The 27,722-nt window shown below is 36.7% G+C and overlaps 1 pseudogene; it reads left to right on the top strand.

Annotated features, from left to right (window-relative positions):
- The first annotated feature begins 7 nt into the window (after positions 1 to 7).
- Positions 8 to 27,332, top strand: LOC124083897 (dolichol-phosphate mannosyltransferase subunit 1-like; annotated as a pseudogene).
- Positions 27,333 to 27,722: the final 390 nt, after the last annotated feature.

Genomic DNA, 27,722 nt, shown 5'->3' with positions numbered 1-27,722 from the left:
GGCGATTATGAACAAAACTGCTATGAAAATTTGTGTACAAACAGTTTTGTGGACTATGCTTTCATTTTTCTTAGATGAATACCTAGAAGTAGACATGCTGGATTATAGGTTAGGTATGTTTAATTTCACAAGAAACTACTATAACTTTCCACAAAGCATTGTGTATACTTTCATATTTCTAAAAGAAATGCATATTTCTAACAGAAATGCTGAAGAGTTCTTCCTATTGGTGTGTGCAGGGATGAGGGTATTGGGGTGGAGAATGCAGAGTCTCAAGCTCAGCTGTCTCTTTATCCTGGCTGCTCTTTTACAAACTCCTCTAGCTTGAAGTTTAGCAGGTGGAGAGAGAAGAACACGTGCAAAGCTTGGACAATCCATCTGTACCTGTTGTTACCCATTCTCCATCCCAGGCAGAGTCTAGTACCATGTGGTTTTTATCCAGAACTCTCCCAGTATGTTCTGATTTGTCCACATGTTTAAAAAGGGAAAGCTCAGGGTGGCACAAGTCAGTGCACTGTAGGGAGAAAAGACAGCACTCACAAAACAAAATCCTCTTTCTCCCCGATTTCACCTCCATTATGCTTTCTGACATTTGCAAACACTATTTTTCCCACCCCAATCCCTTTCTTCACACTGGCACCTAATTATATTTTGTTGTCCTCAGAAATTTAAAAATAATTATTGAAAGACCCACCAACTCCTGCACTTCCAAGGTGGCATTCAGCAGAAGGAGGCAGCAATTACTCCAGAAACTTATTTATGTATTGATCAGGTTCACTGATATGTAATTTATATTAGTGTAACCACTTTTGGGGGTACACTTTGATACATTTTAATCAATATATAAAGTCATGTAGTCAGTACAAATATCAGATATGAAATAGTCCTATCACTTCAAAAGTTCCCTCATGCTCTTTTATATTCAGTCCCTTCCCCCTTCCCCCACCCCTGGTCTGATGTCTGATGGCCTAGTTTTGTCTTTTCTTGATTTATATAAATGACAGCATGCATTATGTAGCATTTTTTGTCTGGTTTCTATCACCTAGCATAATGCTTTTGAAATTCATCCATGCTGGTATTGAATCAGTAGCTCCTGGCACTAATACTTTTAAGTATGAAAAATTAACTCAAAGAAGTTAATAGGCAACATAATCTCAATTGCTCTCTAGAAGAGGATTTTCTGAGCTAGTTTCAGAGAGCATCAATTCTATAAAATTAGATGCCTACTGTTTCAAACCATTTTCTAATCCATTAGTAACATGTGTATCATTTTTTTCTATCTCAAAGCCTCAACAAAGATTTGTCTTTTTTTTTTTTTTAACGAAAGCACTGAACTTCTGGTTCAGTGTGTACAAAGTCTTAAGCTAGACTTCTGGTTCAGTGCTTTGCAGAAAAGCATGTTTTGATTAAATAACTTTGGAGATGTTTCAGGCTATAAACCCCTCCAGAGATTCACATTAGCATATCTAAATTTCATAAAAATCCTGGATTAAAGAAATCCAATTAACATCCCTACATTTTCTAGGTTAAACTAAAGAACAGCATGCAACGGAATGTTCTGTAATGGTAGAAATTATACTTGTGGTGTCCAATAGAATAGCCTTTGGTCATATGAGGTTATTAAACACTTGGACTATAACTGAGGAACTTAATTTTTAATTTTATTTAATTTGCATAGTCATATGTAACTAGTGGATTTGTATTGGATAGTGCAATTGTAGAGTCTTTAAAAATTTTCCCTATACAACACTTCTTTTTATATCCTGTTGAAATATTACCCTATGAAGAACTGGCAACATAGCATGCAAACCCAAGGCAAAGTAAAAACGTGGGCCTTACTTTGTTCAGAAGACAGAAAAAAGTGCTTAAGAAAGGTATAAAGTATAGATTTCTTCTTCCTTTCTTCTGTGGTCTCTCTTTTGATTAATCATGAAGGTTTATTTGCTTCTTAATGTTGTTCTAAGTAGAAAAAAATAATAAAATGGTAAATTATTAGCTTGTAGTTCACCATTCATCTTTACCTTGTGCAGAGTCAGTTTAAAATACAAATATTAGGGCATTTAACTTATATATGCAATACCCCAAAGTGTACAATTCATAGTTTGTAGCTTCTGCATATGTGTGTCATTCTTTCCAAACTCTGGAAATGCTCACAAAACTTACTTGACTTTTTATTTCCCTTTGGATACATGCTCATTCTATCAATGCTTTATACCTTGAGTTCAGAAGAGGTGAAAGAGCAAGGAAGTGAGGGTTTTCTGGTCTACCCCCTTTTTTTCTATGCCAACATTTTCAGCATAAATAGTTGGCTGACTCAGGAAAATAAGATGAATCACAATGCAAGAGTGTTCCTTAACTCCTTATGTTTCTTAGGACATTCTTCTTGTGTTCAAAACAAATTCTAGTTTTAATAAAAAGCAAGGTCTTTCAGGCTGCCAGTGCCCTTACTTGCTCAGTTATAGACATACCATGATTATCTCATGCAATAGTCCCTCTTTGTACAAGTGGTCTCACTTTCCACAGTTTGTTGCCTGCAGTCAGTTGTGATGTAAAAATGTTAAATAGAAAATTCCATAAATAAAAATAAAAACTCGAGTTTTAAATTATACACAATTCTGAGTAGAATGATATTTAATACTGTCCCATCCTTCCTATCTGAGGTGTAATCATCCATTTGTTCAACGTATCCATGCTGTATACACTACCATCCCGCATCATCATGACTGTATGATCCAGCATCACTCAAAGTAGAGGAGCATCATCTGATTTGTCATCAGAAGGTCAATAGCAGTCTAATGCTATGCCCCAGTGCTATGTCCTCATTGCCTTCATCTCATTACAAGGGCATTGTATTGTCTCACATAACCACAAAGGGAAGGATAAGTACAATAAAATAGTTTTAGAAAGACAGCATGTACATAATTTAATTACTGCATAGTGCTAATTGTTCTTTATTATTAATTATTGCTATAGTAATCTCTTAGTCTAACTGATAAATAAAGCTTCATCATAGGTATATATGTAAAAAAAGAAAACATAACGTATACAGGGTTCAGTATTATCCCTGGTCCCAGGCTTCCACTGGAGTGTACTTGGAATGTATCCCCGGTGGACAAGTGGGGAACTGCTGCCCTGGTTCTGTATTTTGCTCACCTTCTGTGCATTGTGCATCTACCAGAATTCTGTATTCATGTATTCATAGTATTCATGAACACCATGTGCGAGTGAAGTGGTAAGAATGGGGTGGATGCCTACCTCATCTTTGTCTTTTCTGCTCATGTGCATACTCCATGTCCCCTTGAAGTTCACCTTTACAGGTTTAAAGATATAGTTGTTAAGCATTTCAAGAGGCAATACTAGAGGTGTCAGAGTCCTGCCAGCTCTCAGTAGGAGCCAGAGGGGCACTCCGACTACAGGACAAGTACTCTGTGCTCTTACCCACGTGTAAGTACAATGAGCATGAGAACCTGCCACTCATCGTGTGGCTGCTGGTGAAGAGCTTCTCAGAGACTGGAATCAACTATGAAATTATAATCACAGATAATGGAAGCCCAGATGGAACAAAGGCTGTCGCTGAACGATTGGAAAAGATCTATGGACCAGACAAAATTCTTCTAAGACCACGGGAGAATAAACTGGGACTAGGAACTGCATATATTCATGGAATGGAACATGCCACAGGAAACTATATAGTTATTATGGATGCTGATCTCTCCTCACACCATGAAGCAAAAAGAGGGTAATTTTGATATTGTCTCTGGAACTCACTACAAAGGAAATGGTCGTGTATATGGCTGGGATTTGAAAGGAAAAATAATCAGTTGTGGGGCCAATTTTATAACTCAGGTTTTGTTGAGACCAGGGGCACCTGATTTAACAGGAAGTTTCAGATTATACCAAAAGGAAGTTCTAAAGAAATTAATAGAAAAATGTGTTTTTAAGGACTATGTCTTCCAGATGGAGATGATTGTTCCTACAAGACAGATGAATTATACTATTGGTGAGGTTCCAATATATTTGTGGATTGTGTTTATGGTGAATCCAAGTTGGGAGGAAATGAAATAGTCTCTTTCTTGAAAGCATTGTTGACTCTTTTGCTACTAATAAAAAAAAGTTATTCATTTATTAAAAGAAGAAGAGGAAAAGGAGGAGGAGAAGGAGGAGGAGGAGGAGGAGGAGGAGGAGGCGGCGGCAATACTAGAGAATAAAACTGAGTTCAGGGTCTTTCTGGTGCAGTGGCTTGTGTGTCTACATATTTCTCACACCCATAAAGCTGGCCTGAACCCATTGTACACATTTTGGGAAGCATTGCTCTGAAAAGTGAAATTAGTAACATAGCCTACTTCATAAGCTGTTTTGGGCATTAAGTGAATTAATATGTGAATCTGTCAGCAATTGTCAGAACATTATTGTACAACTCCAAATTCAGTGGCTTCTAGTAGTAAGCATTTTCTCTTGCTTACAGGTCTGTGGATATATTGGTGGACCTTTTACCAGGTGCAGGTCAGCTAGGCTTGGCTGTGCTCCACATTTATTCACCTTCTATTAAAGCAAGCAATTCCTGGAACATGTTCTCCTCGTGGCAGATGATAGGAACACAGGCAAAACTCATGGCATGCAGAAAACTTCTCCTCATGCACAGCATTGCACCGTCTCATGTCCTAAACTCAGGGGCATGAGTTGTACTCTAATCTATCATGGTACTATTCTTTGGAACCACTTTGCTAATTTTTCTGACTCTGTATTCTATGTGGAGTTATGAGAGAGATGAATTTGAAGTTGTTACCAAGTTTTCTGAATCTGGACTCCATTAGGAGAATGTGTGTTTGTGAGTCTACATTGTAAAACACTGGGGGACCTCTTTGGAGAGCTGAAAAAATCACTCTCTGATCTCTTCAAAAGATACAGCAAAAGGGATCCTAAGAGGTTAGTGAGGATGGCATTGTGCTGTCCTTGGGTGCTAGGCCTTGACAGCTGCCATTAGCGGCCTAATGGAACCTTAAAATTGGTCCCTTTAGAAGAGTAACAGATTCAGAGTGCTGAGAGTCAGATCTTGCCACTGATAGCCAGTAAAGACCACAGACACAAGGTTGATAGGCATGGTGCTAAGAAAAGTTTCTTACCTTTGCTTCAGGTACTATAGGCTAAGATCACCATAAAGTAATGATGATATATTAGTCTTCTTTTAAAGTACTCTAGAAAGATGGTAGTTCAACATCTTTAACAATTAAAGAAATGCAAATCAAAACTATTCTAAGATTTCTTCTCATTCCAGTCAGATGGCAGCTATTAAGAATACAAACAACAAAAAGTGTCGGTGAGGATGTGGGGGAAAAGGCACACTCATACATTGCTGGTGGGACTGCAAATTGGTGCAACCCAATATGGAAAACAGTACAGAGATTCCTTGGAAAACTTGGAATGGAACCACCATTTGACCCAGATATCTCTCCTCAGTCTGTATCTAAAGGACTTAAAAACAGTGTACTAGAGTGACACAGCCACATCAATATTTATAGCAGCACAATTCACAATAGCTAAACTGTGAAACCAACCTAGATGCCCTTCAGTTGATGAATGGATAAAGAAAATGTAGTATATATACACAATGGAATACTATTCAGTGTTAAAAGATAATAAAATCATGGCATTTGCAGGTAAATGGATGGAGTTAGAGAATATAATGCTAAGTTAGCCAATCCCAAAAATACGAATGCCGAATATAAATGATATAAGGGTGCTGATTCATTATGGGGTTGTGGGGGGAGCATGGGAGGATTAGATGAACTCTAGATAGGGCAAAAGGGAAGGGAGGGGCATGGGGATAGGAAAGACAGTAGAATGAGATGGACATTATTACCCTAAATATATGTATGAAGACACGAATGGTGTGACTCCACTTTGTGTACAACCAGCACAATATGAAAAATTGTGCTCTATATGTGTAATATGAATCATAATTCATTCTGCTGTCATATATAACAAATTAGAATAAATAATAATAATAAAACAATAAATTAAAAATAAAACCACACAATAGCCATAGAAATAAAAGCTTTTCTGGAATAAGAAAAAAGAAGATGGTAGATTGTTCATTTTATTTTTAAATATTACAATAAATACTAAAGTGGGGAAGGGGAATGATTGTGTCACCTGTGAAGATGTTTTGTAAAGTTTCAGAAAACCTTGGAAGATCATTTGCTCTTCCAGTAGAAATCTTTTCTGGCCCACAGGTTCCCAAGAAAGGAAAAAGCTAAGGAAAAAATTTCTGTAGTTGACGCACTACATTGTATATGGCTTGATCCATACAATGGGCATCCCTGATTTATAACTAATCAAATGCTGAACAAATGTCTTTAGCTCTAGCACTTTTTATGGATTCAGAGATCACTTTTCAAAGAGCAACCAAGAGAAATGAGATAAGGATCTGTACCACTTACAAAATATACACCCCTCTTCCCCGACCTCATGAAACCAAAGATTATGGCTTGCACCCTAATGAGGTAGGAATACTGCACACTGTCACACTAGCTTAACTGTGGCTGCTGCCAGGGACATTAATGTGGAGGTGATATGGTGCTGTGTCTCAACATGTAATTCCAAGTGTATTTAATGTACTGTTCTCAATTGTGGCTTCATTTCCACACTAGAGTGAGAAGATCCACACGATTCATGCTATGGCTGTGGATTTCAACATCTGGGAACAGAAGTTTTTTAACCAGAAAGGGTTTCAATGGTTGTATAAAAAAGTGGAGCATATGTACATGTGAGAATTTTTCTAGGGAGAGTGACCACAGGCTTTAGTAGATTCTCAAAGGGATTCGTGACACAAAAAGTTTAAGAACTACTAATTTAGAATATTGTTTATAAGGGAAATAACTTTTCAGATCCAGAAAAACAACTTAAAACAAACTTTTGGAAGCCAGCCTATTGAGACGTTGAGGGATACAAATATATCTCGTAGTGATGAATCATCCTAAATAAAATATGACTTTCTGAAAATTTCAGTAAATCCTCAACCCAATTTTACTCTCTGTAAAATTGATTTTAAAGTGTTCTTAGACTTTCTATTTAACTCTCTCCCTCCCTGAAATTATCCAAGGTACTAAGGGGCTCCAACATCAGATATTTCCATAGAATAGTTTATCTAATCTTTATTTTTCTTAATTTGTACCTAAAATATGTCTAAGTCCCTAAACTAATTTTGTTCTGGATAATGTACAGGGCAGAAAGAAGACAGAATGAAACTATGGGTAAATGTGAAAAGTAGTTTGATGCTAAGGAAGCCCTGGTGGAGAGTGACATTTTCGATCTTTAGGGACTTGTAAATAATTCTGAGCAAATTCAGCCCTGACCCAAGCTGTCTGAAGGTTAGAAACCACAGGCTGATCTTGTGTGCTCTTGAGTTTTCACATGGCTCCACAGTGCCTGCTTCCAGCTGGAACTCAACATGGAAATACTTACACTGAAATAACATTGGGAAAGGGGACCCTGTGAAGTTTCTGATCAAGCAAGAATGAGGAGAAACTGCAAATCCCAGAAGACTGCCTTATTTATTATTTTTATCTTTACTTCTGCCTCATCCTAAGTCAGTCTCTGGGCAGATAAGGATCTGTATATAAAAGACATTTTGCAAGGTATATTATCAGCCTTATATCTTTTTGATAACCCAAAGGTACTGATGATAAAGCAAATTTATCATTTCTTGAATTGTTCAAGAAATCCTTCTTCCTAGCAGTTTTGGTGTTGCTGGGGACTGCCATCTTTTCTAGTTCTTTTTCTTCCTCTTAATTTCTCACAAGTGAAATTTTTTAGAAAAAGAAGTCCCCTCATTCTATTCTTTTAGTTTCTTTCCAAAAGCAAGTCTTAGGTATTTGTTTCTGCATGAAAAAAAAAACTGTTAAAATGAAGTCTGGCATATATAAGTCAAAATTACACACTGATTTTATGTAACCCAGATTAGACTTCTAGGTTCTGCCAACCCATGTATTGCACACTATAGCCAATAATATCTTAAAAGTGTGTTGGCCTTAGCAAGGTGAGTGATAGAAGCAAAGAAAATGGGTTTGGGCATTGGACAATTAAGTCTTTGCTTCTACCTGGCAGGTGTGATGAGTCCCTGCAGCATAGACCCAGATATCAAGAGAAATAGCAAGAGTTCTCCTTCCCCAGCTGTTAAGTGTAATGCAATAGATTGGGAATCTGGCTTTGTGCTTAGGTAAAGGGGGTGTGGCAGGTGTATACTGTGCATTTTGCTTATTCCTATATTGTGCTATCTATTGAATATTAACTATCAATAGACCCCCCACATTTTTATCTCTCTTTTATTTTTTTGATACCAGGAATTGAACTCAGGGGCACTCAACCACTGAACCACATCCCCAGCCCTATTTTGTATTTTTTTAATATTTATTTTTTAGTTTTAGGTGGACACAATAATCTTTATTTGATTTTATGTGGTGCTGAGGATTGAACCCAGTGCCTCATGCATGCCAGGCAAGCACTCTACCTCACTCAACCCCAGCCCCCTATTTTGTATTTTATTTACAGACAGGGTCTCACTGAGTTCCTTGGTGCCTCACTGTTGCTGAGACTGGCTTTTAACTCTCAATCCTCCTGCCTCAGCTTCCTGAGCTGCTGGGATTATAAGCATGCACCACCACACCCAGCTACATTTTCATATCTTGTAGCACAATTACACACTTTGAAACTATAGCACTTCTAAGGGAAGAAATAGGAAGAAAAGAATGCTCCCAAAATTTCCTAAACAAACAGTCTTCCAAATCTTAGTTGAGGTGGGGAATGCATCTTCATATCTTCATATTCAAGTTTTATCAAGTCATAGCTGAAAAAGGGTAGACATTTAAGGTATACAATGTGATATTTTGAGGCATCTTTACATTGTGAAATGATTATCACACTCAAGCAAATTAATATATCCATCACCTCATATTCGCTGTGTGTGTGTGTGTGTGTGTGTGTTTAGTGCGAGAATACTTGAGATTTCTTTTAACATATTTCAAGCATATAATCAATACCTTATTATTGCTGGGTGTGATGGCTCATGCCTATTATCTAAACTACTCTGGAGGCTGAGAAAGGAGGACCCTGTGTTTAAGGCTGGTCTGGGCAATTTAACAAAACCCTGTCTTAAAAAATAAAAGGGACTTGGGGTACAGCTCATTTGTGGAGCACCTCTGGTTTGAATTCCCAGCACTGTAAAACTATATATATTCTTAGTTGATTATTATTAACTATCACCATGCTGTAGTCAGGGTTCCAGAAATTAATTCCCTTTAGGAATCATAACTGAAAGACTGTATATGTTTTGCCCATTATGTTCCCTTCCTGGCATTACTCTTGGCATTACCATTCTGTTCCAGAATTGTCTTTCTTAAATGTTACAAGGTCACACTGTTTTATCATATTGAGCTCTTCATGGATAAACACGGTATCTTACTCACCTTTGTGTTGTAAGTTTTTCTTTTCTTTTTTAAATCCTCAGGGCCTGGCATGGCGAGTGGTGTGCCACACCACTTCATAAATGTTTATTTCATTTGCACAGTTTAGTCTAATGGAATACAGGATTCTGGAGTTCTAGGCTTAAATTTCAAGCAGGAAGAACCAGGGGCAAAATTGTTGAATTAAAACAATATGTTTCCAGAATCCATCTCCTTTTCCTTCCACTGTGTACTCCCTGGGTGTTGGGAAACTTTACCATGTTCTGGTTGAGATTATGAACTTCTGCTGCGGCATTTTTTTTCCCCCTGGATTGTTTCTCAATAAAATAACAGCAGTAAAGGCGATGCTATGAGAGAAACTTCCAGACAACTTTTTTTGCTTGGAGCCCCTCGGAATGATACCCACGATAATGGAGAGACATTTTAGGGTGTATTGCCCTTGCAAAAACCTCTTGGATCACAAATCACAGCAAGGAGGGAACAGCATTGATTTCAGTCCAGGTTTTAGGAATGGGAGAGGAAGCAGCATGCTATCCCCCTGGGACAGCAGAATCTTTCCCCTCATTTTGCAGATGGGAAAATTGCAGAGCATAAGTGATTGCTCAGTTTGACATGAGTGAGGAAAGGGTTGGAAACAGAAACAAGGGGACATGCTAGGTTTTCTATCGCCTTAAGCCTCTATTTATTCAAAGATGTATAAATTAACTTGATTTACAGCTCTGACCTCTACTTGCTTTGGAAAATGGTAGTTATATTTTCCCAAGCTGTGATTAATAAATGTAATAAACATATAAACTTCTCCTTATGGGATCCCTATATATTCAGTTTTCTGAGTATATGTATACTTTGCTTATAAACGTCAATAAGCCTTTGAAATTCTGTTTTGAAATAATTCAAATATAGTGACAGTTTTGTTTTTTTTTTCCCCTGAGGGCAATGATATTTGCTGTGGAATAAATTTAGATAAAGCATTTGTCCTTTACTGGTCTGTCATTTCAGCTAGATTTCAAAGATGGGGCAATGAAATTTTTATTTGACTGTGGTTTTAATGTAATATTTATATAGGAAATCTTCTTGACTTGGAGAAGTTATTCACAACAGACAGGATATTCTGCTGAATTATTTTCAAACAATTTTAATGTTTTAACTTTTGCCTCAAAGACATAGTTAAGAACAGTAAAATTATTTAAGTCTTTTAACTTTAGTGGGTAAACAGCTTTCTACATAAACAAACCACCTTATTATGTTTATTTAATAAAATTATGCCGCAGTACAGTTTAATGTTTTTCCTATATCTAAGGGCACAGAAATATAATAATCATATTTTGAGTTGTGAGATAGAACACAGAGTAGAATTTCTCCAACACCTCTCACATTATGACTCTTATTTAGGGTGGTATGTTGAATATTTGGAGCAAAAATAATGTGCTTCAATTTCTGCATTAATAAGAGAAATATCTGGGTCGTCTTCAGTAGACTTTTCTCGTGACTGTATTTGCATGTCCTGATCACGCATAGCCAGTCAGTCATGTTGTCAGCTTAATGATTCAAAATGCAGAGCAGAAAGCACCGCTTTCTCCAGATGTGCTGTCAGCTAGCAATTCCAAATGAGGTCTCTGTTCGTTTACTTAATATATAATTATCACAGTGATTATAGCCCATTTAAAAGCAGATAACTTCTAAAACAAGTCTCGGAGTACTTTGAGAGTAAATTCCATGTCCAAACACTGGTTTGTTCCTGAAGCTGCCCACTTTACATCCCAAAGTAATGGCTGACACTCCTGCTTCATATGGCTTTCAGAACTTTTGGCAGGAATGGGATCCTTGGGAAATCAGGGCATGCTTCTCTCTCTCAGCCTTTAGTTAGAAAACCACTTGCACCCCATGTCCTCTTGAGTTCTGTTAATGAATCCCATGTGGGCCAGAGAGTTTAAGTAAGTAGAAAGAAAAAGTATACAGAAAAAGAATGAAGGCGGATGGTGAGTGTTCTCTTAATAAAATGTGATGATTTTTATATACCGTGAATTGTAGCTCTGTTTTCAATTGACTTCTTGTCAGTTTGTGGTTCTGAACCTCGTTTGTTTATTTAAGCTTCATGGTTTCTGTGTTGAAACCCTAGAGAAACACAAAAACAAATATGTGAGAGAACATTTATCTAGAAAGCATATTTCACAATAAATCTCCCATGTAACTTACCTAACAATTTATTTTTCGAAGTATTTGGTAATATCCTTGAGCAAAATGGACTTGAGACTTTACCCCTGTTAATTCTAAATTTGGAAAATTATAAAGCCTATGTTGGATATGGTAAAGTTTTTAAAAAATTGAATTCTGATGTATTTCACTTAGAGAAAAATCACCAAAAACAAACAAACAAATAAAAAAAAAGTATCATCTGCACATGAAGTGACAGCACTTTAGTTTCGTATATCAACTTGAAAGGCCTGGGTCTCAGCATTCAGCTTCCTACATTTCATAGGCCCAGAATGTATATAGCTATAATGTTCCAATAAATATGGCACTTGAATTTTTATTGACAACCTTAAACCTTTCATTATATGCAAAATCTTATTTATCTTATAGAAGGAACAACAGGGATAGAAGAAAAGTCTTAATAAAAGACTTTATGAATGAACCTACATGAATGAACCAGTAATTTGGTTATTTGTTAGGTATCCAGATAATTAAAAATTGTCTCTGCAGGAAATGATGTCATCTATTGCGTAGAACTGAGAAGACCTCTGCTCTTCTACTCTTCAGTACTCTTCTTTATTCAGCTACGTGAGTAAAGCTGAATTCCTGCTCAACCAGGAAACACAAATACACAGTGGTAATTGTGTCTTTGTGCACACGTGCGGTGAACTCTCGATCTCTTCTTACTTCCCACCATCTATTCGTTTTCTTTTCCCCAGTTTTTTATTATCTTTCCTTACTAAATTTTCCCCCTTAGTCTACACACATTCCTAAGTATCTTCTTTTCCAAAAAAATTATGTACCTACCTTGAAAAGTTAATTCAACTTTTCAAACTTAAAAAGATTTTTATTAATCATGATGACAATTCTTGTCTCCCAACAGATACAAATGCTATTCTGTTCTGTGGAGCTGTGTGGTAATGGCATGTCATTTAGTAATCAATTATACAAAATCATTTTCTCATCAAGAATAGGCTGTATATTTTTAAAGGCAGCATAAAAAGAGCTCTGATTAAATAATTCACCTCAATCACGAAAGATCAAAGATTTAAAGAACATTTTCCCTGTCTAAATTTTAAGAATGGAATATATTAAGTGCTAGACTGACATAAAGAGATGGAAGTTGTTAGTTCTTTAAAACATAAGGTGAAATGTTACTTTTTAACTCAAATTTTGAGTATTTGCATTTATTACTGATACTCAAAAAAAAAAAAAGATAAGGACTTCTGTACCTTTAGATTGAACTATGTCAAGGAAATATTTCAGATCATTGAAAGAAACCTAACACTTATTAAGCCCTCATGTGCCAAACATTTAGGTTTGAGTTAATTTCAAAATCTATAAATATGTAATTGTTTTTTGCAGGTGAGAAAAATCAAAGCATGGAAGTTAAGCTGCAAAAAACCACCAATATTTAGTAGAACTGAGCTTTTAAAATCAAGACCTGCTTCTACCTTAGACTTTTCCTCCTCAGTACACAATAATAATTTGGTTCAAAGTTATCAAGACACTTAAAAAGAAAAGTTTGTAATGAAATGCATTTAGTATTAACAGGGCTCATGATGCAGAAATGATGATCTGCAAGCTTACTAAAATACTGAATTCATTTACTTCTTCATTTATAAAGAAATAAGGACACACTCAGATCAAATGGCGTTGAATGAAGTACAATTCATTTTGTTTTCCACAAAATTAGTTAGCTTTAAGCAAAACCATTTCAGTGATGATAAATATATTCATTACTTATGTAGATTAGTGAGCTCATGCACTAAAACTTTTTATAAGTTGATGAACACTGCTTAAATTATTTTTTTCCATAGAACTATAACAACACATTACCAGACAGTAAAAATATATTGTCAGACTAACATTAATATACATCACCAATCAATTATAAAATAAAACACAATTATCCAGTATCCAAATATTGTTACACAGCTCAAAAGGCTTATTAAAATGTTATGTGTATGCTCAATTTATTGGCAGAAATCCACCTTTTTAAAATTTTTGCAAGAGGTTGGGAAGAAAAGGGAAAAAAATCACTGAACAAAAAATAAGTAGTTGAACAACTTCTGATAATTATGAAAAAAATTACAAGAATTTCAGAAATTTTATGATAAAGCACTGTTTTAGCTATAGTAACAAAGCATCTCTACCTTTAAAAAAACCTTTACTAAATTAGGACTGGGGTTGTGGCTCAGTGGTAGAGTACTTGCCTAGTATGCTTGGGGCTCTGGGTTTGAACCTCAGCACCACATAAAAAATATATAAATAAAATAAAGGTATTGTGCCCAACTACAACTAAAAAGTAAGTATTAAAAAAGAAGATCTTTACTGAATTGAAGAGCATATTCTTTATGTCTGCGCAAGACAAAGGCAACATTTTACTAAAAATATTTAATAACCCCCTGCCATTCTTTGTTCAGGCACTCCCTGTTAAGTTGCACCACAGGGTAAAAACATTGAATTAAATGCAAGGTGGTTTTTTTTTTTTTTTTTGGTCTGGGAACATTCTGCATTTCTTCCCCTTTCCCATCCCTCTATTCTGCCTCTCAGTCTCCTTCCTCTACACCACTGTTCTTTCTTATATCCTTATGATAGCCTATCTTTCCATCATCCTTTCCTTTATTTTACTCTACTTTCTGAATATAAGACCTCTGTGTTTCTGAGTCTGGCATATTTCACTTAGCATAATATTCTCCATTTCTATCCAGTTACCAGCAAACTCCATAATTTCCTTCTTCTTCATGGCTGAATAGAACTCCATTTTGTGTGTATTTGTGGTACAGTTTCTTAATCCATTCATTTTCTTGACAGGCACCTGGGTTGATTCCATAATTTAGTTATTGTGAATTGTGTTGCTATAAACAAAGAGATGGCTGTATTGCTACAGTATGCTGAATTAGTTCTTATGGGTAGGTACCAAAGGGTGGATAGCTGGATCATATTTATGGTTCCATCCCTGGTTTTTTGAGGACTCTACATATTGCTTTCCAGAGCGGTTCTACTAGTCTTCAGTCCCAATAAAGCAATGTATAAGTGTTCCTTTTCCCCCTACATCCTCTCTGGAATTTATTATTGTTTGTATTCTTGATCATTGACATTCTGACTGGAATAAGATGAAATCTTAGTGTAGTTTCAATTTTCATTTCCCTGATTGCTAGAGATGTTGAACTTCTTTTTATATGATTGTTGGCCATTTGTGTTTCTTCTTTTGTGAAGATTCTATTAGGTTCTTTTGCCCATTTGTTGATTTTTTTTTTTCATTAAGTTTTTTGAGTTCTTCGCATGTTCTGGATACTAATCCCCTACTGGGGAGTAGCTGGCCAAGATTTTCTTCCATTCTGTTGCTCTCTCTTCACACTCTTCATCATTTCCTATGTTTTCTTTTAGTAGTTGCAAGTTTTCTGGTTTAATTCCTAAGTCTTTGATCCATTTTAATTTGATTATTCTGGCAGAGCGAGAGATAGGATCTAGTTTCAGTTTTCTACCTATAGCTATCCAATTTTCCCAGCACTGTTTGTTAAAAAGACCACATTTTTCCAAAACATATTTTGGCAACTTTGTCAAGTATGAGATGACTGTAAGTATGTGGTTTTTGTCTCAGTGTCTTCTATTCTGTTCCATTGGTCTTCATATCTATTTTAATGCTAATACCATGCTGTTGTGTTACCTCAGCTCTATAGAATAATTTCAGATCACGTACTGTGATTCTTTCTGCTTTACTTTCCTTGGTTAGTATTGTTTTGGCTACTCTGGGTCTCTTATTCTTTCGAATAAATTTAATAGTTGTTTTTTTCCTAATTCTGTGAAGAATGTCATTGGAATTTTGATGGGGAATGTGCTGAATCTGCATATTGCTTTTGTGTAGAATGGCCATTTAGACAATATTAATTCTGTCTATCCAGGAATATGGAAAATCTTGTTACCACTGTTGACCGGTGATGAGTCCTTGCTTCCCCAATGTTGAAGAATAACACCAGAAAAGCACATGCTGAGGCAAGGTCAGAGTAGAAATTAGAAGTTTATTAAAGGACAGCAAAAAAGACTTCTCCCAGAGGAAGAAGGGGACCCAAGAGGTGGAATCTGTGGAAGTGTGGTTGTCTCCCCTTTTTATAGTTTTGGTGATGGAATGTAGGTGGGAAGGCCCGAGGGGTGGGACACAGGTGGGCCAAAGAAGTAATCTGGGCAGGAAGGACTTCATTATCACTTCTCTGGGATGGGCTATCTTCAAATCTGCTGGGGGCTGTTTCCTGGGCTCCATTAACATTTCTTTGAGGTTAGGAAATTTTTGGCCTAGGGCCTTTTCTGGACTTCATTAACATTCCATGAGTTGTCCTGTGTTTCCCGGACTCATTCTAAGCATGGCCTCCATTTTAGATTTCACTTGATATTAGACCCGATTTACCTAACTACCCTGGCTTCATTCCCCCCTCTAATTTGGGAACTCCTTACTGCTGTAAGGAATGGGGGCGAAGACCGTTCTGGCTTCTTCAGGCTGACAAAAGGGACGATGTGGGGCAAGCAGTTTGGAGTCCCCTTTAAAAATCGGGTCTATCGAGTGGTCCATGATAGAAGTCCGATTGAGAAGTAATAGGCTGGAAGGCCATGAGTGATGGGTGGTCTATAAGAGAAACAAGAATTTATTAGTACTGGAACCATTTTGATGCAGCAATAAATGCCACAGCACAGGAATATGCCAATGAGTATGATGACAAAGACAAAGACTAACAATGTTTTCCACCAGGAAGTACCAGAGAACCAGGAGCTAAGATATTGTTTCCATGACAAGGTTGCTGAGGACATGGCTTCTATCTGAGCATGTAAACATGTCACATTGCCAGATTTGTCAGGGATGTAAACACAACATTTAACGTTTAGGGTTACAGTTGTCCTTCCCTTTAAGATATAGTTTAATAATTTAATGTAATCTAGTCTTGCAAAATCCTTTTATTAGTATGACCTCTGTGTCTAATAGAGAAATCTTTAATTCTGTTATTAGGGCTGGATAATCATACTAGTAAACACCAAGCCTACCTGTGTAGGTTAGAGATAAAGGCCTTAAACTAAAAACTACTCTGGCAGTTCTTTTTGATAGTTATCAGGCATTCCTGTCTGAGAGTCTCTTTTGCAGCCTCCAGTTTACTTATTCTTGGAAGTTACATTTAACTATTATTATCATTTAAAATGCCCAGGAATAGTTGTGTTTTGGCTTTGACTGTCTTTGCTAAGTGTTTAAGATGAAGCAAGTCAAACTGACTTTTGTTTCTATCTATTGTTAACAGTCAGCTGAGTTTCCCTGGGAGTCATGGGGGAACTTACAGCAGCTTCTCAGTTCTGCTAGTGCCATTTGCGCTAGGATGGGTCCAGGCCTTGCTTGATCATGTGGCTTCCCTTGGAAGCATCAGGGATGTCTCCCTTTTCTAATGACCCTCCTCTTCACAGCAAATGCACTGATTGGCTTTCTGTCCTCCAGCGGTCTCATTAATCTCCCTGATCGGGAGGTTATGTGGCCCAGAGTTGCAAAGCTCTTTGGAGAAGTCCCCTGTTCCCTGGATTCAGACTGACTCAGAGGGCAAGAGCCAAACATTGGTTTTCTTGGCCCTTTTAATTTAACTTTAATTTTAAAACTTAATCTTAAACATCCAGCAAATAAGTTTAAACAGCCTTATATTAAGAGTACTGGGCTTTAATGTCTATCTCTCTATCCTGTAGGTGATAACTCCTTATCTTAAATTAACCCAGGTTGTGTGTTCTTAAATAAGTACCTCTGCAAAACATTAACAGGCAATCTTTAAACCATTTAAGAAAACTACAAAATAAAATTATCAAGAGAAAAAACATTTAGTTTATGTAATAGCTACCTTGAATTTTGGCAGAGTTATACATTATATCCCCTGTTTGAGATCTTAGTAATCTTGACAAAAACCAACTTTTGGACACAACTTTAAATGTACTGAAATCTGGCCTACTTCTTTCATAGTTACTTTCACATGTAGTGAGATGGGACATAGAGCCTTATCTCAGGTAAGGCGGGGTTCTTCATAAATCTTAAGTATTGTAGTTTTGAAACTGATCTTTGTTTTTTTAAACATCATTTTTCAAAGCCTACATAAATTGTTGCTCAAGTTCACATGAATATTAGCTAACACAATATAATATCACACCTAAAACATGAATTAAAGAAAAGCTGAAAGCTTTTAACCTTTTGTAGAAAAGTAGCAAAGTACTTTTGTGTTTTGCAATAAAACCTTTACACAGATTAGGCTCTCATTAACTTAAAAATACATTTAAATTGTATCTCAGTGTAAAAAGTAACATGGAACTTTACATACTTGGATAACAAGTCCAGTTATAGAACACAAATGATAAATAAATTTCCAACATGTTTTTCTTTTAAGCCTAAAATTACCATACAACTTTAGAACACAGCTTGATATAATGCTCTTTCTAAAGCTTCTACCTAACAGACTTGTATACCTGGAAGATATGAACACATTAATAGCACCAATTACATTGATGTTTTTATATTAATCAAGTTTAGCTTTTAAAGAAATAACATAGCACAATTCTCTAAAACAACAGCACTTGTTTAACCAGCTGTTTAATTTCTTTAAGATTACTTGCTCAAAAACTTACACTTATAACCAACTTACACAGACCTTCTTTATATCACTTACTTAAACCCTCTTAATTACTTAATCATAGACTCTTATCCAGAAATATATTTCCCTCTATTAAATCCATATCTAGAACCTTCTAGTTTTTCTATCTGTTAACCTCCTTCTGTTCACATTTAGAAACAATACTTGTAAATTTTTGAATTTAAGCAGATTATTTTATAGACATCAACATTTTATTAGGTTTTATTTTTGAACACCTAGAAAAACTTATAAGCTTAATTTTAAAGACATCTTTACTTTCATCTGTTTACCCAATTTAAATTGAGCCATTTGAATCACGTGAATCAAAGATATTTGGATCCATTTTTTAAATTTTTCATGAGCGCTCCTCATATATCTATCAATTGTCATATCACTGCATGATATATGGACATACACACATACAGACATACTGACATACAACACGTAACACAAGTGTAACACATAACACAATAGTAAAGGCCTTGTAGCTTTTCTCAGGTGAAATCTCATTGCAATGTTTAAAAAAAAAAACTCCAGTTGGTCAAAAATAGAACTTATCAGAAAAAAATTAACTTGTCTGTTGGATCAAAATCATGAACTCAAAAAAAATAGAATCTAAGAAAAGGCAAAAGTCCTAGAAAAAAATTGGCCAGTAATAAATGCCATACAATTTACTTTTTGGTTTAATCTAGTTTGAGTTCCCATAAAAAGACACTTTTACTCTTTTTTTTTCCTTGGGCCTCAGATCTATCTCCTACTGAGCTCCAGGCTTCTTCTATTTGCATATCAACTTAAGTCCTGGCTGAGGTCTGGAAGGAACTGGGAAAATTGGAATTCTGAGCAGAAACCTCATGCCTAAGGCCTTTTAACCATAAGTCACAATTTTCAGGTTTGGATATTGAAAATTATGATACAAGTTAAAGATACAATTTACAAAATTTTATACCTTTACATTTTCCTACACTAGAAAAACTTGCTCACACAAAACTGAAAATAGGATCTCTTCCATCAGAAGAAATTTCTTTAGAATCATTAAGTCACTTCCTTTGTTTCTGAAGTTCCTAAAATTGTATTAAGTTACATTAAATTGCCTGAAACATTTTTCAAAAGAGAACCACACACTACCATGTATATCCAAAAATTAAGCTTTAAAAATTTTTAAGACTGTTGCTATTCAATGTTATTTTAATAAGCCAGGCCAACGTTTTAATTTAACACCTTTTTTTTCTGAATCTTACACACTGAGGGGAACAGATACCATATCATAATTTACTATCCTTGCCCAACTTAATGCACTGGTACACCTAGTGAAATCTTTTCAGGCTACCCAGTTCAAAAATTGATGAAAAAAATAAAACTAAATGATTGGGAGTTACTTGCCAACTTGGAAGTAGAGTTTTTAAATTTTCTATCCTAAGTATTTAAGTTTTCTGGCATGAATTATCTGAAATCACAAAAACCCCAACTTTTAACTGCAAGATTATGCAATGCTTCAAACTCATTTAGATACCAGATAGTTACAATAAAAAAAAATCATCTTTTAGACACACATTTAGCCTAGATTATCCCCAAGAAACAATCTATAATAACCTTTAAAACAGACTAGATAAGAAAATATCTCTCCAGGTTTTGAACTTCCATTTAGTTATGACTCCTATCAGTGGCACCATAGATTTCCCCATGAGTGGACCAGATGTTCTCACATAGGGGCAACTATAGGTGTAAAATCAAGGGTCTCAGTGTGATGACTTTACTGCATTCAGTGTCCCTTCTTTTTAAGTAGACAGAGATGGAGCAATCCTTACAGTGCAGGGAAGGAATGAGGAATTTCCCCAAAGTGAAAATGGCTTTGGCAGCTGCTGGGAGTCCCTCAGTCTCCCCTTTTACTTACAGGATTAGCTCCTTTGGATAGATCCGATTCCAGGAAATCTGGCATATCTCCTAACTTTTCAGTAGAGTCAGTTTTTATCTGCCTTAGGTCTTGAAGGGGGAAGGGGGTATGTACTTTGATCAGCCCAAATTTTCCTGTAGAGGTAATATATTTGGTTTGCCTGTTGGGGCAGACGCAGGGAGGCCTGCAGATGGAGATTTTGTGGGTCCTCCTGATTCTTTTCCATCATAGGTAAGTCTACTTTACACTGTTGGCATAATTTAGGATTTTGCCTTAGAGCAAAGAAAATCTAAACATACAGCACCTCATACCATTTCCTTTTTTGTAAATTTTATCAAACTATAAAATTGTATTAAAATTGATATTTCCCTCTGGTGGCCAGGTTTCTCCAGAGAATTTGTATTGAGGCCAGGCCAAGAAAATAAGGCGCTTTTTCTTGAGTACCTGAGGGTCAAATCTATCCCAATTTTTCAATACGCAGGCTAGTGGTGCACCTGGCGTATTGGAGAGAGAGAAGCTCCCATCTGAGTGAGAAGAAAACATGACTCAGGCGCCTGCGCTGCACCGGAGGAGAAAACTGTTCTCATTAGGGACATCTCCCTAAGCTTGAGCTTCCTAAACGGTCCAGAAAACCCGTCTCTCACCTTGCTTTGCCAAGGGGTTTCTGGTCCCCTTTAGCAAAGTGCTAGGGTCTCAGTTTGCCCTGTGCCAGAGACCCTGGGAGGATTCAGACTTAAGGGCATTACTGCTTATCCTCCCTGCCACTAAAAACCCATTGCAAAAGAGAATCATGCACTCTTTTGTTGCCTTTGCTTTGTAGACTAAAGGAATCACCTAAGGGTTAAGGGATATCTACTGGTTGTAAGGTAGCAGATTACCGGAGGAGTTGATTCTAAAAATGCCTCTCTAGCAGCTTAAAGAGAACACAACTCATTTTAAACATAGGGGCGGTAAAACAGACTAGTGAAAGTTACCTATGCACCTTAGGGAACCTGGGCAGATTTTACTAATTATCTTATGTCTTTCTCAGTCCTACAACCTGAATTGCTAACATTTCTGACCGATGAAGGAAGGGGAGCATCCAGGAGGGATTGGATGCGGGGTTGGGAGTGTTGCATGGCCCATAGGGAGGCAAATGTGATTGGGGCTTTCCCTCAGTGCCATTCATCTACTGATCACCCTAGATACCCCTGAGGGCTGTCGGGAGGGGGCTCAAGAGAAAGGAACCTTAGGAATACATCTGAGTGTAGCCCAGACCGGAATTCCGCAGTTGTTCCAAACCCCTTCCTCCACCTCCACGCATCCGAGGCAGATCAGGATTCCAGACACTGTGTACTCACGCCAATTGCTCTCTGGGCCCAGACAGAAAAGTTGGAAGCGGCTTTGGCAATTATTGATTTATATATGTTAAACCAAACTTGCATCCCTGGAATGAATCCCACTTGATCATGATGTATTATCTTCTTGATGTGTTTTTGAATGCATTTTACTAAGAATTTTTGTATCTATGTTCATCAGGATGTTGTTATGTAGTTTTCTTTATTTTATGTGTACTTGTCTGGTTTTGGAATCAGAGTTATACTGGCTTCATAGAATGTGTTTGGGAGTGTTCCCTTCCTTCCAATTTCATAAAATAATTTGGGAAAAACTGGTGTAATGGTCTGGTAGAACTCAGCTGAGAATCCTTCTGGTCCTGGACTTTTCTTTTTTCAGAAGGCTTTTAATTGCTGTTTCAATTTCAATACTTGATATTGGTCTATTTATGTTTTATATATCTTCCTGGTTCAATTTGGGCAGGCCATATGTCTAGATATTTGTCAATGTCTTCTAGATTTTCCAGTTCATTGAGTATAAATTTTCAAAATAGGTTCTGATGATCCTCTGGGTTACAAAAGGGTCTTTGATGATATCTCATTTTTCATTTGAATTTTATTGCTTTTGATCTCTTTCTTTCTTCTTTTCCTTGGTTAAGTGTTTCTTTGCTAAGTGCTTATCAATCTTATTTATTTTTTGAAAGAACCAACTTTCCATTGCATTGATCCTATGCATTTTTTATTATCAATTTTATTAATTCCAGCTCTGATCTTAATTATTTCTTGTCTTATGCTGATTATGGAATTAGTTTGTCCTTCTTTTTCTAAGGTCTTGAGGTGTAAGATTATTTATTTGGGATTGCTTTATTACACTTTTTTTAAATTTAGGCACTCAGCACTATAAATTTTTCTCTTAGAATCAATTTCATACTGTCCTAGAAATTTTGATATGTTGTACCTCTGTTCTCATTTGTTTCTGACAATTTCTTGATTTCTACTCTCATTTCTTATTTGATCCATTCTTTATTAAAGAGAATATTGTACATTCTTCCTGTGTTTATGGTTTCTTATTATTTTTCTTGATGTTAATTTCTAGTTTCATTCCAATATGATCTGATAGGATACATGGGAATATATATATATATATATATATATATATATATATATATATATATATATATATCTTCTATGTATAATTTATCTTTGAATATTCTTTGTAGTACTGACTTGGTGGTCATGAGTTCTTTTAGTTATTCTTGCCATGGAAAGTTTTTTTTTTTTTTTTTTTAATTTCTCCCTTAAATTTGAAACTGAGCTTTTCTGTGTATAGTAACATTGGCTGACAGTTGTTTTTTTTTTTTGTTGTTGTTGTTTTTTGTTTGAGAGAGAGAGAGAGAGAGAGAGAGAGAGAGAGAGAGAATTTTTTAATATTTATTTTTTAGTTTCCGGTGGACATAACATCTTTATTTGTATGTGGTGCTGAGGCTCGAACCCGGGCCGCAAGCATGCCAGGTGATCACGCTACCGCTTGAGCCACATCCCCAGCCCAACAGTTGTTTTCTTGTAGGGCTTGGAATATCTCATTCCAGGCCCTCCTTGATTTCTCAATTCAGAAATTGAGAAATCAGAAGTAAATCTTATTTGTTCGGCTCCAAATGTGACCTAATGTTTCTCTTGCAGTTTTTAATATTCTTTCCTTATTTCTATGTTAGCCATTTTGATTATGGTATGTGTTGGTTAGCTTCTTATCTGACTATGTCTGGTGAAGGAAGAGAGTAAAGAAGGGATTATAGGAGGGCCCATAGAACCTAGGTATAAATGAACCAGCAAATGTAAGATTGAAATACCTTGAATCCTCATATAATTGTACTCCACCTAATTCTAATATAGGCTAAATAGTGAACATAAGCAGAGAGGTATTAATGTGTAGATAAAGTTAAGTTATATTAATATATATTACACACACATATATTTAAACCTATATGCACAGTAAGAACATACACAACCATACATACACATTCACAAACACAGAAAATCATGCATAATGAAAAAAGTGAATAGAATAATACAATAAAATAAAATTGTTTAAAAAAACATTAAAATTTAAAAAGTAAAAAAAAAAAAGGATGTGGAGAAAAAAAGAGAAAAATAAAAAAATCTTAATGAGAGATAGAGGCCCTACTTCCACTGTGATGGTCAAATCTATTCTCAGGTTAGGATTTTCAGTCTTTTTATTTATTTTTCGTTCTATGTTTTTGGCCACTGTCCTTGTGTTCCCCACCTATCCACCAGCCTGGTGAAGTAATCCTCAGCTTCCATGTTCCCAGGATTGGGACAAACGGAGGGACCGCTAATGAATTGTGGAATCCAGGAATCCATCCTGGAGTGTGAGAAACTTGAGTGGCCACAGTGAGCATCTTTGCAACAACTCTTACAGGATGCCAGCAATTGTAGAATTTTTCTCTTGGAATCCAGTGGGCTGATTGGTCCAGGTAAATTCTTCCTTCTGTCTACCTTGGTATCTTTGGTGCAAGTACCCTCTGGGAATTTCTCATTAGCTATCGATAACTTTTTGTTTCAAGTTCCCAATCCTCCTGTTTTAGTCAGTTGTTTTGCTTCTGTGACTAAAAGATGGGACCAGAACAATTTTAGGGAAGAAAAGTTTATCTGAAAGTTCATGGTTTCAGAGGTCTTAGTCTGTAGAAGGCTGGCTCCATTCCTTGGGGCTCCAATCCTGGAGGTGAGGAAGAACATCATGGAGGAAGAGTGTGGCAGAGGGAAACAGCTCACATGACAATCAGGAAGGAGAGAGAGAGAGAGAGAGAGAGAGAGAGAGAGAGAGAGAGAGAGACACTCCACTGGCCTGATACAAATGTATACCCCAAAGCCACACCTCCTCCAGCCCACTCCACTTGCCTCCAGTTACCACTCAGTTACTTCCATCAGGGATCGATTCACTGATTAGTGTAAGGTTCTCATAACCTAATCATTCCCCTCTGAACCCTCTCACATATTGCCACATGTGAACTTTTCGGGGGCCACCTCATATCTATAACACCTCCCATCCATGTTCGTGTTCATCTTTTGGCTCCTGGGAACATTTTCCTTACCTACCAGCATGTTCTGTGGTGGCTGACGGCTGCCTTTGGAGTAGGGGACTCTTGGGCATGCCTAGGGAGGGATCCCCACCCCCATAGAAAGCTTTCTCCTCAGTGGAAGGCTTTGGATTTGTTTTCACTGAGACACTTATCCTGTCAATTCTTTGCCCATTAAAATCAGCCTTCCTCTATAAACCACAGGTTTCTCTAACTTCGTTTTTCTTTATTTTTAAAGTTTCTTTATCTGCCAGCCTTGCATCTCTTTTTGTCCTTACTTCCTGCTCTGCTAGGCTGGTAGTGGGAACTGCTGGTGCATCTCTTTAAGATACTGTCACTGACTTTACGTAGCTCTATGAAATTTTTTTTTTTTTATAGGGTTTGGCATTCTGTTTCAATGAGGTTCCTTTGTTACCTCTCAGCGGAAAGCCTTTCTATCAAGTGCTGAGGCACCGCTGGGCCTGCTTCCTTTCTCTTTTCCACCATCTTTCCCCTTTTCACAGCCACATTTCGGGACACTCTTCAAATACAAAAGTTGTCTGCTGTTGAAAGCTCCATGCTGCTTTTATCTTATGAATTGTTCTATATCTTTATATTTTATCTCACCTTCAACTAAAGCCAGCACAGCTTCCCTGGAGCTCTCCCCAAACTGCAGCACATTGAACAGCAATACAACCACCAGGCTCTTCAGGAAACTTAATTTTTACAAGAATTGACCAGTCATCAACAATCTGGTTGGACAGTGGTGTACCATCATCAGAAGGCCACCTGAGAACATGGATGCCTTCTTTTTCCACAAGAGGAGTGTTATAACTTGCTTCATGCTCTCTTACTATTGTAATACCCCACTTCTTAAGTTTCTCTATAAATTTGTTTAAGGTCACATTGGGTAGATTGAGTATGATAAGGAATCTCATGTTCTTGTGTGTGACTTCCACAGAAGCAGGGTTCATTTAAGCCATGTTAATTTAGTTAAAAAACACTCCATGGGGATATGAAAGAATTTTTAAAAATGGATACAGAAATGATGCAAACTAAAGTCTATATGCTGCACTTGATATTTCTCAGTGCTTTGAGTATGAACTTGGCGGTGATGGGAGATGAAATGGACTTCCTAACAAGAAGCAGCATTTCTTCAATCCAGCAACACAGAGGCAACTATGTAGAAGGGAGTACACGAAGTTTACCCCACCCAGGTCAGAACTCTTGTAAAACACTCTGTGGATTTCACTTCTACGTGCAGTTTAACCACTCTTATGGGGGCTTCTTGGTAGAATAGAGATGAATTTCCATAGTTAATTTGTCTTCATAGAGGTCATGCTGTGCCATGCAGTAATCTCTACTGGCATGCCACTGCCTTCAGAAATCCCATGTGTGACCAAGAACATCACAGAATAGAAGAATATGTTCACTCATTGAAGACTGCAACCTAATCATCCAGCTGGTCCTTCCGTGGCAGTGGCTGCAGGGCCGTGGATAGCACTGGGAATGGGGGTATGCAGACTCTAAACTATAATATTTTTATTGAAACAAGATTACAATAAGATCATTGTGAGTATATGTTATTTTTATTTAGTAAAACAATCTAAAAGGGAAAATAGGTTTTGAAATTTGGATTATGCAAGAGGTATTCAAATACAACAGCTCATTTATGCATTTTACCATAAGCAAGGACATCTGAGTGAAATTCACATTCCATTAAATACATTCAGAACAAAATAATTATTAAAAAAAAGAACAAAATAATCATGATGGGGTACCCTTGGCTTTGGGAATAGGTAAAAGTCAGAATATTGGGAGGGGATAAGGAAAACTTACCCTTGAGGGTAAAGGTAGGGCTTTTCCTGTCTGGTGATGATGGCACCTTGTGACTATCCTGGGAAGGAAATAACTTCAGGAACTATGCCTGAGCAAAGAATGAGAGAATAATTTTTCCTGTTCTTAGGAGAGAAATCATTTGTCTCAGAATAAAAGTCTGAAATAGTGTGAACTAGTGTTTGGAAGGCAAAGAGATTAACAATGATAGCAAATATTTAGAGAGAAATTAATATAAACAAAGAATTTTTCAGTGCTTTGCATGTGTTAATTTACTTCATTCTCACAATATGAAGGGGGTTCTATTACTAGCATCCCCATTTTGTGGAAGAGGAAGAAAAGCAAATTTCCTGAGGTAATGTAGCTGGTTGGTGGTGGCAGCAGGCACAAACCATGGCCATCTGCTCTACAGACAGGTGCATCACTGCCACACAAACTGTTCTCCCTGGACATGGGCCTGGAGTTTTAACTGGCATTAGGTGAAACTACAGATAGCTGTAATCAGTATGCTGATGAGTATGATTTGTGGTGTAATCAAAATGCAGTGGCATTTTTATTGCTTTTATTTTTCACTGTTCCTTTAAATTTTAATAATGGAAGACATCTTCCCCAACCCTAGACGAAAACTTTGCAAGCTGATGATGTTTCTATCCTTCTGGGTAATAGCCCCACACTGATAATGTGGTAAACACAGACTCAGTATGAACATATACTGTTCTGTTTGAGAGAGATATAAAAATGTGACCTTGATTTAAATTTAGTTCTGTTTCCCTCTTGTACTGGCAGGAAGTTTGCCTTGGGAAGAGGTGAGTGGCAAGGTTGTCTTCTCTGTTTCTGTGCCTCCCCCAGAGCTGGCCTGTGGGGACAGGAAGACAATGCAGCAGGAAATTTCAGACTCCATTGAACTGATAGCACACTAAGTCCTTTTTTGTTCTGCATTTGAAGTTTAAAGATGATGTTTTTCTCCTGTAGATAATTGTTGTAACCCTCTTTGTCTGCAGGTCCCTTTCCCTAGAAGCATGCATGTCTGTTGTAGGGGTCACTTCAAACTGTATAAGGGAAGACAGAGTAACATTCCTTACTCACACAAAGGTCATGGCTAACATCCAAAATTTAAAAAAAAATAACAAAAGAAAAGCTTAACAAATTTATTATGTTGCCCAAGTTTTATATGACATGGGAGCCTTCAAAAATAAAGACTCAAAGGCCCTTGGAAAACTGTGTATTCTTATGCTAAGTCTGATGAAAGAAATGAATAATCGTGGAGAAACATGATTAGACAAAAAAGGGTATGATCTAATTGTAATAAA

The sequence above is a fragment of the Marmota monax genome, unplaced genomic scaffold (assembly GCF_021218885.2).
Source record: "Marmota monax isolate L192 unplaced genomic scaffold, Marmota_monax_Labrador192_F-V1.1 WCK01_AAM20220418_F8-fsc00056, whole genome shotgun sequence".
Classification (NCBI taxonomy): domain Eukaryota; kingdom Metazoa; phylum Chordata; class Mammalia; order Rodentia; family Sciuridae; genus Marmota; species Marmota monax.
The sequence above is the reverse complement of the archived record's forward strand: the minus strand, read 5'-3'. Positions and strand labels throughout refer to the sequence as shown.